This window comes from Gopherus flavomarginatus, chromosome 8 (genome assembly GCF_025201925.1).
Source record: "Gopherus flavomarginatus isolate rGopFla2 chromosome 8, rGopFla2.mat.asm, whole genome shotgun sequence".
Taxonomy (NCBI): Eukaryota; Metazoa; Chordata; order Testudines; family Testudinidae; genus Gopherus; species Gopherus flavomarginatus.
The window spans coordinates 80,181,407-80,195,999 of record NC_066624.1 but is presented as its reverse complement, the minus strand read 5'-3'; the positions used below and the strand labels follow the sequence as shown (position 1 = coordinate 80,195,999).

The 14,593-nt window shown below is 39.8% G+C and overlaps 1 long non-coding RNA gene across 1 annotated transcript in view; it reads left to right on the top strand.

The window, feature by feature from the left end:
- Positions 1-12,174, top strand: part of LOC127056400 (uncharacterized) — a 64,870-nt gene extending 52,696 nt beyond the window's left edge. The window contains exons 2-3 of the long non-coding RNA XR_007775800.1: positions 11,289-11,403; positions 12,050-12,174. This is a non-coding gene — a long non-coding RNA (uncharacterized LOC127056400). The remainder of the gene's footprint in view (positions 1-11,288; positions 11,404-12,049) is intronic.
- The last annotated feature ends 2,419 nt before the right edge of the window (positions 12,175-14,593 follow it).

Below are 14,593 nucleotides of genomic sequence, written 5' to 3'. Positions count from 1 at the left end.
CTAGGAATGACTCAGCAAGACATAACCAATGCATCAATGCTAAGTTATTAAATCAGAGAAACTTAACGAGATTTGTCAGCAAAAAAGTTCTTTTTACACAGAAATAATATTTTCTTTGTTTTTGAAAACAATTACTAAATATTGCAATAAGAGTACTTGGAGCAATTTTCTAACCTAACAAAATAAATTTGCAGTACACTACTGCAGTTCATGATGGGTCCATGAATGAAGATGACACAGTGCAAGTATATTAATGAGGCTATTAGCCTTTGTTGGCAAATTGCTTTGCATATCCAAGACATTTTAACTGTGCCAATATTAAGTTTGGGTCACTATTTATATCCTGTGCAAATTGTTATGAGACTAGAATAAGTCCTATCACTGTCATACACTCAAACTTCCTATGAACACAGCTGTCATATGGGAGTGTAATATTGCTAGGAGCTGTTCATTATTTCATATTAAATTTGAGGTGACAGTTTGATCCAGAATTTTCATAAGTGGATCATCCTTATTTATCATCACAGCCTTGTCAAATCTCTTTACCTTGTGGTCAAGAATAACCTCAGATCCTCTTTATGTGAGGTAGGTTGACACTTGGCAAAACACTGCCATAAACAACCACGCTGTTCAAATATGAAAATAACATTGAACAGGGGCAGAACAGAGGCTGCAGATGAACAAAGGGGGGGTGTTCTTTTTAAATGCAAGTTGGAAATAGAAACTAAAGTTAGGTAGGATGCTTTGAATGGGGCTTTTCTCAGGAATGATATGGGGTTTATATCTGACCTGTGAAAGAAAATTAAAAGCTGCAAACCTGCATGGTCATAGAATCATAGAATATCAGGGTTGGAAGGGCCCTCAGGAGGTCATCTAGTCCAACCCCCTGCTCAAAGCAGGACCAATACCAACTAAATCATCCCAGCCAAGGCTTTGTCGAACCTGACCTTAAAAGGAAGGGAATTCCACCACTTCCCTAGGTAACCCGGTCCAGTGCTTCACCACCCTCCTAATGAAAAAGTTTTTCCTAATATCCAACCTAAACCTCCCCCACTGCAACTTGAGACCATTGCTCCTTGTTCTGTCATCTACCACCACTGAGAACAGTCTAGATCCATTCTCTTTGGAACCCCCTTTCAGGTAGTTGAAAGCAGCTATCAAATCCCCCCTCATTCTTCTCTTCTGCAGACTGAACAATCCCAGTTCCTTCAGTCTCTCCTCATAAGTCATGTGCTCCAGCCTCCTAATCATTTTTGTTGCCCTCCGCTGGACTCTTTCCAATTTTTCCACATCCTTGTTATAGTGTGGGGCCCAAAACTGGACACATTACTCCAGATGAGGCCTCACTAATCTTGAATAGAGGGGAATGATCATGTCCCTCGATCTGCTGGCTATGCCCCTACTTACACAGCCCAAAATGCCATTAGCCTTCTTGGCAGCAAGGGTACACTGACTCATATCTAGCTTCTCATCCATTGTAACCTCTAGGTCCTTTTCTGCAGAACTGCTGCCTAGCCATTTGGTTCCTAGTCTGTAGCAGTGCATGGGATTCTTCTGTCCTAAGTGAAGGACTCTGCAACTGTCCTTGTTGAACCTCATCAGATTTCTTTTGGCCCAATCCTCTAATTTGTCTAGGTCCCTCTGTATCCTATCCTTACCCTCCAGCGTATCTACCACTCCTCCCAGTTTAATGTCATCTGCAAACTTGCTGAGGGTGCAATCCACACTATCCTCCAGATCATTAATGAAGTTATTAAACAAAACCGGCCCCAGGACTGACCTTTGGGGCACTCCGCTTCATACTGGCTGCCATGATCCAGCCATTGATCACTAGACATGGAGCCATTGATCACGAGCCATTGAGCCTGACGATCTAGCTAAATTTCTATCCAACTTATAGTTCATTCATCCAGCCCATACTTCTTTAACTTGCTGGCAAGAATACTCTGGGAGACGTATCGAAAGCTTTGCTAAAGTCAAGGAATAACACATCCACTGCTTTTCCATCCTCCACAGAGCCAGTTATCTCACCATAGAAGGCAATTGGGTTAGTCAGGGATGACTTGCTCTTGGTGAATCCATGCTGACTGTTCCTGATCACTTTCCTCTCCTCTAAGTGCTTCAGAATTGATTTCTTGAGGACCTGCTCCATGACTTTTCCAGGGACTGAGGCAAGGTCATTACAATATTTTCAGAATGCCAATACCCCCACCCCTTCCCTAACTATTTACTTCTCTTACTTGCCTTCTGGATTTGGGGTTCTTATTTTATTTGGTACAGGGCAAGTGATAGTTTAGACCAGAAAACTTCTCCCTAGTGGGGAGTGAAAGAATAGCTAGTAATTGGGTGCAGACAGACATCTCAGTTGTTCTCAAGAGTCTTTTTTTTTTTCCTATGAAAACAGAAAGAAGTCTCCAGCTGTTATGGTTCTGAAAATTTTTTTAAAAAACATGACCTGAATGTAAGAAGTGTCGTATCTTCCTGATTTTGCAGAGAGGCTGACACAATACCCAGGAGATGTTAACTGGTCCATTCATTTCTATAGGTGCTAACTCAAATGCCATAGTTAACTATTTCACTGCTTCTCAAAGCATATAAGAGAGAAGAAGAAGGATCTACACAAGTTACTGTAGGTGACTGCTCATTTTGGATAGGCTTTTAAAAAAAGCAAAACCAACCAATCAACCCACCGAAAACAACCCATGGCAGAGTTGAAAGGGGGTGCTTACTGATTTCATGGGCAGGCGTTTCACTTGAATTTTGGGAAATGTTGAATTGGAGTTTTCAGTCAATGTAGATTTGTAACATAGTTCAGGCCATATACTCGACAGTAGTTCATTTTAATTTGTGGACTTGCTTTATGTTTATTGAGCATGAAAATCAGGATGATCACACAGAGCTGATTCTATTTCTAGGGCCCCATCTCTGCTATAACTTTGAATGTATGACTCTCAGTAAGCCCAGCAAGGGAAAGTATATTTGTTTGTTACAGCAGGCAATACAACAACAGTTTACCAATTTAAGACCTAAGATGTCTAATTGTTTTATTGAATAAATCCAGTCAAAATGTAGTATAAATGTCACAGACAGGAATGGATAAATGGAACTGTAAGAGCTATATGAAACTTGAAAGTGATTTACAAACTTTAACCTAACGCTGTCCAGTAGTGCAGTGGTTCCCAAACTTGTTCCACTGCTTGTGCAGGGAAAGCCCCTGAAGGGCCAGGCCAGTTTGTTTACCTGCCACATCAGCAAGTTTGGCCAATGATCGGCCAAACCTGCGGATGCGGCAGGTAAACAAACCAGCCTGGCCCTCTAGGGGCTTTCCCTGCACAAGTGGCAGAACAAGTTCAGGAACCACTGCAATAGTGAAGTGTGAAGAAGAAAAGGGATCCACAGAAAATTCATTATTCATCCAATCCTTTTACAAGCTGCAATCTTTTATGACTAAAATCTGTTTTCAATTCTCTGGTTCTGAAAGAGTAGACCAATTTACATGTAAAATGCTTGTTTTCTTGTGCCTTTCATGGAGTGCTTATCAAGGTTAAACACTATAATTTATAGAGTGAAATATTTTATTTGGTTATAATAAACTTTACTTTTAACTATTTAGAAGCATTATTTAGGTAATTACCTTAAAGTTGTGTTATTTGCATTGAATTTTCAATTACGTGATATGTCTTTCCCCTAATAAATTATAATTCTCAAAACACACACACACACACACACACAGTTGTCACAAATAAATCATTACCACTTCTGTATAGGAAGATCTCAAAATCACTTAAACACCAGTTAATCCTCATAAAATATCTGTATAATATTGTCATCTCCATGTTACAGATATGTCTCCAGTCACAGAGAAAATGATGCTAATGGGAGAACTAGGAAGAGAACCCACTGCTGCCTAGTTATGTGCTTCAATTATGAGACCATGTTTCTTTTACTTGCATACCTTCTGATTATCTCAGTAATTCTTCCATGCCACACTTATGCCTGGAGCACTCTCCTGAAACCTTTGTATCAAGCCACCAACATCCCCTCTTTCAAATCTCTCCTAACAATTAATTTCTGCTACAAAACACACAGGAGGTAGACTAATTAACGTTTAAATTTTAAAAACCTCTGGACAAAGTGATTCATTTTGTTAAAAAAAATACAGACTAGAGCAAGACAAATTGAAAATTTTAGATCACTGTAGTGCACTCTAAATAAGGCCACAAATTAAATCTAATCTGAAGATTTAGACTGTGACTATGCACAAAAATTAAGTCAACTACATGTGTGTTTGCAGGGTTGAGACCCCTAATGATCTTATTTTAGCAATGCTACATGCTCTGCACTTACTAGTTTCCAAGCAGAAATTAAAGTGTAGGATTTGGCCTACAGAGTACCGAATAGCTTGTGACCTGCCTACTTGAGAAATCTTCTCTCTCCCTGTGGAATACTTGCCACAGCTTCAATGAGCCTATAGGACTCATACTGGATCATTCTTGGTTTAAATAGGAGAAAGTTCTGTTTTTTTCTGTGAGGGCCCTGAACTTTGGACTTCACTGCACACCTTCAGCCTGAAATAGCCCAAGTTTTCTGACTTCTGGGTATTCAGTAAGGACTGGAGTTCTAGAAAAAATGAGGTTGAGAGACTGGATGGGGTATTTGTTTATTTGGCTCGGGTGATGTATGTGTGTTTGGGTTTTTTGTTTTTGTTTTCTGAGGCTGATACTCTATGTTTATTGTTGTGCAGATGCCTAGCAATATAGGCTGGGCATTTATACAAGAAATGGAACTAAAGAGGCTCCTTTGCCAACTATGTTAAATACAGATGATGTACTTTAAATTTAGGATCACCTTTAACCTCCCCCTTCCCACATAGGACTACTATTTTTTATTGTTTATTCATAGCATACTGTGGCAGCCTAGAAATTCTTTAAGGGCTCATAACACATTCCTTGCACTGAAGAGTTTGCAGTTTACTGGTAGACACAATACACAAGTGAGAGTACCAAATTGTGCGCTCAGTTACTCATCCCTATTGACATCATTGGAGTCACACACTAACTATATTTTGTAGTTATTATGGGGCTTGTGTAATGGTCTTTGGGGATAGACAATTTTTATTTGCTTGTTATAATTGAGCTTAGAATTTAGACACTAAATCCCTTGAAACAGTGCATCAAATGACTTTTAAAAAAAGCCTTTTTAAAAAGCCATAGTTTTTCGAGACAGGACATGATCTAGTGCTTAAAATGATTCCGTTACTGCACAATTCACAGAACTGGCCTTTCTGCTTTTTAACACAAGACTAGTCCATACTGCTAAAATGCAGTATGTCTAGTATTTTACTTTCCAGGGAACTGAGCAGCTTCAGATAACTGGCTTGAAATATGAAGTTTTTTCATATTTAAAGAGATTCTGATAGATGCACTTTCTTGGGCCGAACATAGGTGGCGGATATCATAGGAAGGGGGAGTCTGTGCCTCCACAAACAGCCTAGCATGCCCCACCCATGCTCCGTCCCCAAGCCAGGCCCCCTCCTGCACTTCCCAGTGTTCTACCCTGGAGGGCCTGCCTCCCGCTGGGACTCAGGGTGGCTAGTGCTGCGGCTGTGCTGGTTGGCACATGGGAGCTGGGGGTGCTGTGGCTACAGTGCCAGGCTGCCCGGAACACCAGCACACAGGATGGCCGGGCTTCCTGAAGCACCAGGATTGGCCACGCTGATGCCTAGCGCTAGGGGCCATAGGCAGCCGGTGACCTGGCCGTTGGGGGAGGCTAGCCCCCGGCTCCTCCCCTTCAGCCCCCTTCCCTGCAGGAGCCCAGAGCACCCCACCACAGCCCCTAGCCCCGGGGGGCAAAGCCCAAGCCCTGGTGCTCCGGGCAGTGCAGCCAACAGGCCCCCAACCCTGGAGCACTGGGTGACAGTGTCCCAAAGCAGAACATAAAAACTGGTTTTAAAAGCAGGGTACACACTTGAGTTTCTACTATATTCAGCAGGACAAGCAGTGTCCAGTGTAGATTCCACCAGAGAGATGATAAATTTCTTTACTCTACAGCTGAACAGCTGATTGATTGTACCACGTTTCAGTCTAGTTCATAGCCTTCCTCTCAGTGGTCTTGATGCAGTGAAAATGAGATTTTATCTAGTCACCAAGTGATACATGCACAGACCCTTCTGGCCAGCATTACACTTAAACATCCCCTACTTCATCTGGAAAGCCACATTATGCTTCTAGAAGATATATAATGTATATCGAAAGAATCAACAAGAAACACATTTCCATGTAACCAAATAGTAGCTTTAAAAATACTTGTACCATTAAAAAGTTGGAAGTGACAAGTGAGCTTTAACTCTAAGCCTTTTTCCAGGAGGGCTGAAGAAAGCAAATTGCCCAAAGTTTAAAATGGTAAATGGGATGACCGAGGTAATTATAGGCCTATTAGTCTGACATCAATCTCAGGCAAGATAATAGATCATCTGATATAGGACTCTATACATAAAGAATTAAAGGAAGTTAATATAATTAATGCCAATCAACATGGGTTTATGGAAAATAGATTCTGTCAAATTAAACATATCTTTTTGAAATTACAAGTTTGGTTGATAAAGGTAATAGTGTTGATGTGATACACTTAGACACCTGTAAGGTATTTGACTTGGTACTGCATGACAATTTGATTAAAAAACTAGAACAATATAAAATTAGCATGTTACACATTAAATGGATTAAAATATGGCTAACGGATAGGTCTCAAAATGTAATTGTAAATGGGGATTCATCATTAAGCAGGTGTGTTTCTCAGGGGTCCCACAGGTATTGGTTCTTAGTCCTACACAATTTAACATTTTCATCAATAATCTCAAAGAAAACAAAATCATCACTGATAAAAATTACAGATGACATAAAAATAGGGGAGTGGTTAATAATGAAGAGGCCAGATTACTGATTTAGTGTAATCTGGATCACTTAGCAAGCTGGTTAATAAGCAAACAATATGCATTTTAATAAGGCTAAATGTAAACATATATATCTAGGAACAAAGAATGTAGACGATACTTACAGGATGGGGGACTCTATCCTGGGGTGCAATAACTCTGAAAAAGACGGAGGGTCATGGTGGATAATCAGCTGAACAAGATTTTCCAGTGAAACACTGTGGGCAAAGCAGCTAATGTGATCCTTAGGTGCTTAAATAAGGGAATCTTGAGTAGGACTAGAGAAGTTTTTTTAAAACTGTATTTGGTATTGTTGCGACCACTGCTGGAATATGTTTCCAGTTCCAGCACCTACAATTCAGGAAGGATGCAGGCAAATTGGAGAAGGTTTGGAGAAGAGATGAGAATGATTAAAGGATTAGAAAACCTGCCTTACAGTGACAGACTCCAGGAGCTAAAGCTATTCAGCTTAGTCAAGAGTAGGTTAAGTGGGGACTTGATTGCAGTCTACAAGTACCTACGTGGGGAACAAATATTTAATAATGGGCTCTTCAGTCTAGCAAAGAAAGGTGTAACACAATTCAGTGGCTGGAAGTTGAAGCTAGACAAATTCATATTGGGAATAAGTCATAATTTTTAATAGAGAGCGCAAATAACATTTGAACAATTAACCAGTGGCCCTGAGGGAGTCTCCATTACTGACAATTTTTAAATCAAGACTGGATGTTCTTCTGAAAGATCTGCTCTAGTAATTATTATGGGGAAGTTCTATGGCCTGTGTTATACAGGAGGTCAGACTAGATTATCACAGTGGTTCCTTGTGGTCTTGTAATCTATGAATCTATGACCAATTCTCTGACCTAAAGTAAGGAAAATTAGGTGTCCAGAGTGTATTCAAGATACCCGATCAAGATAGCATATCAGTTTCAGATACATAGATAAAATATGATATATGTAGTATTAAGACTTCAATAGGATACTGCATTTGCTATTTCAGCGTTATCATCAAAACAATTTAGCGTTACGCCAAACATCCACTTTTTAAACTTGCTCTATCATCATGACAACTAGTTACAACTATTTTTAATCACTATGTGACTGAGCCTTTTTAGCCAGGATAATTGTGGATAACAATTTTGAAGTGACCACAAAGTTCTTTCATCAGTGTCCATTTAAATTGGGCCAGGTCAGGAAGCCACCATTCCATTTCTTGAATCCAGTGTTTTATTTACCAGCTGTTTTGTGGTACCTGAACTATCCTCTGTAGTTTTAGTTAGTCTAATCTAACACTAGAAGGGACCTGCTTTAGAGTTTGAATTTGGATGGGTCTGATGTCTCACAAGACCTGTTCCCATGAAATATGTCAGCTTTCAAGATGGTATAAACATTGAGATTGACTGAGCATATGGGAACTCTGCTGTGCACTGAAAACTCACAAGAACATCTGGTGAGATTTTGGTATCTCTGTCTGTTCCTTAGCAATCATTCACTCTTGAATCTGAAACCCCAGATGTAGCCTACTCCCAAACAGATACAAATCCTCAGCCCACATCAGATAAAGACTGAAGTATGAATGACTGAGACCAGCAACTTGGAAAGAATAGAGGTCTGGAGCCATATGCCGCTGCCAGTTATATTAAAGAGAAGTCTAATACAACCTCAGTAAATTGCTAACTATATTACAAGACACACTACTCTCTAAAGGGAAACTTAGAAGCCACCAGCACCACTAGTATATTCGTGTTATCTCCTGTTGTGTACAAGCACTGCTAGTCTTACATGCTTTGCTGTTTTGGACTCACTTTTCAGCTGTTCCGTAGCCTCTTGCTGCTGTAGTGCTTACCTCACGGCATAATGTAGGGGTTTTTTTGTTCAACAACCTGGAAGATTCCCCCTTTCTCTTCACATTTATTACATAGTTCAGACACTTGACTGGAACTGAAAATTGTGGCTGTTGAAGCAGCCATGTAGACAAATGCAGCAAACCAACTTTTGTCATTTCATGTAACTGTAACCTTCCTCATCAAGGGTTGGTGTCAGGAGGGAATGACTCAGGTTATGTCTACACGTAAATGTAAACCTAGGGTTCAAACTCAGGCTCAAGCCTAACTCCCCTTCAGTTTATATACAGATTGTGCTAACCTAGGTCTTGGACCCAGGTTCTTAGAACCCCACAGGGGTGGAGGGTCTGAGCCTGAGTCAACCCAGGGTTCAATCCATATTCCTTTGCAGTGTAGATGCAGCCTCACAGGGGTTGTGCTCTGGGAGTCTGAGAGAAATATCCAACAATTTCACAGGCCAACTTTTTTGTCCTCTGGACAGTCAAGTTTCGTGGGCAGAGAGAGATCATTCCACACTGAACTGCAAACTGAGGGCTAAAACAGCCATGTTTTGGGAGGGTGCTACGAAGGCTTGGATATGGGTAGTTGGACTTTGGCCCACATAATGCAGCGTAGATGCTGGAGTCCCAGTCTGGGACCCAGGGTTCAACAATCCCTAACCTAGAGTCATAAATGAGTGTAGATGCTCAAGCCTTAGGTTAACAAACCCAGGGTCTGCTAACAAGTTCTACTGACTCTGGGCTGCCATTGTAGTGTAGCCGTACCTATACAGATCTGGGACCACAGACCTTTTGCACAGGCCTGTGTCATATTACTATAATGAGAAACTGTTCAGCTTCTTGAGTGAGTGTTTCTGTGTCTGTATACTCCTCCATTACTCCCTTATATTGAAAATACAATCACTAGATCCTTAGCTTTAACAACAGACTGTTTTTCTATCTGGATTACTTGAAAGAACCATGTTTTACATTTCCTCTCATTCTTTTAATAAGCTAACACGGTCTCAATCTGGAGGTGGAGGAGGTAGAGGTAATACTGCTGGGTGCTGTTGATAACATGCATTTTGCACAGCTGTGAGTATTAGCATATAATACTTGATGTGCTACTAATTGTGATAAACTGATGCCATAACAACTTCTCAAAAGGCAAAGTCAAGAAAGAGAGCGTACTGTACAATACACTTCCCACCTTGCAGCCTGGATGCTTATAATATGTATTTAGCTTTTGAAAGATTGGATCTTTTAACCAGTAAAGTCTCACCAGGAGTTCCAAATGTTAGCAAGACAAATGTTAAGCTGATGTAAGTCAGCGTAACTCTGTTGATGCCAGAGCTATGTCGATTTACAGCAGCTGAAAATCTGGTCCCATGTTTGTTGTTGGTGTTTTCTTTCCTTATTTGAAAACAAAACAAAGGCAGATTTCTCCAGAACCTTTCTGAAGCAATCATGATTTTATCTTGTGTCTGACTGCAGTAATTAAGGGCTGGATTCTTTTTTGTGTTCTCCACCCTTTTATGAGGGCCTAGGTCTTGTTTAGATCTGGCCATGTCTACTGTGCAAATAGCTGTGTATAAGTATTTCAGTTTCTAACAAGAATGGAGTTTTTCATCTAAGAAAACAGGATCCTGCAACTATGATACTATTTATAATTTAAAACATTTATTGAGAAACATAGCTGATACATCATAAAGTACATCAGGCAGCTAGTTCAGAATCTACTCTCACCTATATTCCTTTTACATCATTGTAACCCAATTGACGTCTGTGGCTTTATGCCAGATTTATATGCGGTTATGATCAGAAGCAGAGCCATTGCCTAACATACCTGTTTCACACTATCTTGAAATCAAAATTTCAAATCTTTTCCATGAGTTTAATTGGGGAAAAAAGGTTGAAATTGAACTAGAAATCAGAAATACACCAAGGAAATATATAATTTTAGATATTACAGCTTTTTGTGCCAGTTCTGAAATGTAAAATCACAGAATTGTGCCTTTAGCCGTGTTTTTCCTCCCCTCAGCCTCTTTTTCCTTTGTATCCATTAGGCCATCTAGACATTCTATCTCCTTACCCACAATACAGAATATTTTGAGAAAAGGGAAAATCTTTATTGCATTCATCTGCAGCATCATGATTAATGTCATCTTGGATGATGGGAGCACAGAAATAGAAAATATTTCATAGTCTAAAGATTCTCTTGTAGTAAGTTTATGAAGTGAGTTGTCTGTCTGTTTAATAAATCTATCAAGTCAACTCAATCCAATGACTAATAGTTGTGCAATAAGTTTAATGTGAATGCATCAATGTACAGTAATTCAAAAGTAGATTAATACTTTATATTTTATTAATAGGAATGGGAGAACAAGGAGATCTTGTTTTGGTAAAACATCAACAATCATATTTTGACTTTGCATTCCTAATAGGACCTTTGGTTTGGATCCATTTATTTTACATTTTTCTGTTTGTCACTTGTTATGGACTCAAATTAAATAATCACTTTTCTTGCTCTGCTTCTAGGAATGAAAGCTGAATAAAATTAAAAGACCTATTAACCCCAGCTTGTAGCACAGGCAACTTTTGCATGAAGGAGAACACCAAGTAAATGAAACATCGTTGGAAAACCAAAGTACCGGTATGTGATAAACCAGCCTCAACAAAGCAAAGATATAGGAAAATAGTGTCCAATCTATTACCATTACCGCTTGAGGTGGCAAAAACCCTGGAGCCAGTCCTGCCAGAAAGGGACACATGAGGGAGGGGAAAATAAAGCAGGATCTCACAGGTATTAGATTGGGATCCTTGCTGGTGCAATGGTGATAGTCAAGCATCCCCACTGGTGTGTCAGAGTCTGGGTGTCAAGATGAAAATCCTTTCACCATGACTGCAATGGGGTAGAAATGCTTATTCTCCTCCAAGCCTCTTTTTATAGGCCCCCAAAAGGGGTGATGGGTGGAATAGTCCATCCTCTCATTATTTTGTCCACTAAGTAGGCCTAATTTCCAAAGCACTAGTCTTGGTCCATTGATTTTTGATCCCCTACTCCTCTTGTTTAAAAGTCATAATCTTTACACAGTCCTTAGGTGGTATCAGTAGACCCTATCTGTTTAAATTGATCCAGTCTGTCTCCTTCTTACACCTTTTCTTCAATAATTGTATATAACAAGTCATTGTGACAATTCATGAACCTTTACCCACTTTCTACTGTTGAGGCTTATGATTAAAGTAAGCCTGCAAGGCCCCAGTTATCACAACAGAGCCTGTCTCTCTTGTGCTCCCAGTGATCCACCTGCTGAGACCAGGCAGCTTGGAGGAAGAAGCTGCCTGATTCACATATACCAGCTGAATGAACTCTTTCTCTAGGAGGCTTCTACCAGTCTTCACAACATATCCCCTAATCTCGTCTACACAGGTATATCTACATCACCTCTTTATCCAGAGATCTACATGTCCACTTATCTACTTTCTTCAGTTTTACCACCTTTATTCCTTCTCTTTTTCCTCCTTCTACTGTCTTTGTCACCTGATATACTTTTAAATGACTTGCAGAACAGCAGTACTAGACACACAGGGTCAGTGGCTCTGCTCGTGACCACCTTGTCTATTGTGTTATTGACAACTGGGTTAGGTTTTCTTTGCCTATGTGTGTGGTGACATTCTATATCCTTCCATTATGTGAGGAATGAGTTCTGTTTAGGACAGTGGAAAAGATTAACTGCAAACAGATGCATTATCATTTTCATAAATGAAAGTTTTTAAAACCATGGAAATAAGCTCTCTTACCCTTTACCATAGCCAGGGAAGTTTCTGTTCATAAGGCTTGTGTGTGCTGGGTACATTATGAACTATAATTCAGTATCCTTTTTCTCCCTCGGATAAATATCAGGCATGTAAAAATCCACAAATCAGAGCAGACCTGACTCAAAAAGGCCAAATAATATCTGGAATATTCACTGGTTGAGCCACCCTATTAACTCAGCAAACATTTTTAAAGGACAATTTTATTAAAATATGATATACTAAATTAACTGGCAGACATGGTGGAAAGGATAAGAAGCATTTCCTGAATTTTATGTACTGAAGCAAAGAAAATGCTGGTTGATTCAATATTCCCTTGTGAAGCAGCTCTCTACAACTCAGCATGTGTTACAAAAGAATGAAACTTTAGCATGAATCTTGTAGTTTGACAAAGACACTGATTCAGCTTCTCATAAAAGAGTTAAAAAAAAAAAGCACCCTGGTTACTCTTCAGGGATCAGAGGAAAGGACCTTAACCTGGAGAGGGTGGGTGAGGGAACAAGGAGGAGGAAAAAAAACACACTATCTGGAGGCATAAGAATACTGTTTGTAAGTGCAGTGGAAAGGACTGATGAGGAATTGTGCCTCCATGAAGTCATGCTTGGTAGAGAGGGGATGGTACATAGCTGGAAAATCACCTCCCAGAGAAGAAGGCCATTGGACCAGGCATTCCATCCTATTAAGAGGCAGCAGGAGTGAAGAGTGAAATGTAGCCTGACCTATTTCATGTTACTGGGTCCAGAAAATAAAAATCATGCTCTTACTAGCGCTCTTATCAGTAAGCACTGTGTCACATGTTCACTACATGGTGCCACGTGTAAACTAAATCTTGGGTAAAAGTGAAGCAGATGAAGCCTCATGAACCTTTTATCCTGGCTAAAAACCTGGCATGAAACTAGAAAAGGTAGGTTCAGCACTTCCGAAAATTTTCCTAGAGTTACGTGATATTGAAGAAAAAATTGGAGAGAGTGAAATTCTCCACCGTGTTGCTGTAGGCAGGCACAGAGGCACACTGGAGGTCATGCACCATACGTACCAGTGGAAGCATGAGGGAGACTGAATACTGCTAGATAAAGTTATTCCCAAATGTCAAGGATACTTTGATCGATGCAAGAATGTCAGTTGGGAAAGGCAAGATATACAAGAAAGTGCTACCAGCTGAGACCACCTACTGATGTTGTAGACCTGTGTATTAAAGCTAAGCCATGTGATTCTGAACAGTTATCTGACGGGACTAATAAGAGAATGAATTATTGGTGGTATAATAACTCAGTCAAATCAACATTATTATAGGAAATGGACTCAGTGTTGAAAAGATCAATGGGTATTGACAAGGCTAATTAAAAACTGCACTTCCCAAACGAAAATGTTAGCAAGCAGTTAAACAACTGAAGTGTGTCTAGTTAATGGTAAAATAGATGTTAAGTGAATTCAGAAATGAACTGTTTGGGTCAGCATGTGTTACTTTGGCCAGAACATAAACACTCTTGTGAGCATTCTAGATGTCCAAGACACAGAGAGCCAATGGTCTCCTTGACTTTGTTTCCATGTATTCAGTTCTTTTAGTAGGGCTTACCCTCTGAAGGGGCTCTCACTCAGATGACTGTGCTGCAGGTAGCATAGCTGTTAGGAAGCATCTGGTAATTTGACAAATTATTTAAAAGGTTACGTTTCTCCCACTAACAACAGGGATTCCTCATGTAATATTTCTTCTGTTCTAGTTTTCTGGCAGATGGTTGTTTTGTAACTACTTCAGCATTAATTGTCCTTAGCTCAAAGAAACTTGTTTGATGTTGGTGCTAAGTTTTTCTTTCTGTTCATAGTTTCTTTGAATTTCATATTAATTGTGAAGTGTTTCATTATAATCTAATAGTCTTATATTAGCAGAGTGATTTTTTAAATCAAGTTCTTCATTATTTGCAGACTTTTCTGCTAGCTCATTTGATTTTGCCTAGTAAAGGCTTGATGATGGATGTGTGAACTGACATATCCTAAATGAGTCAGTGCTAAGGACATTATAGCATAAA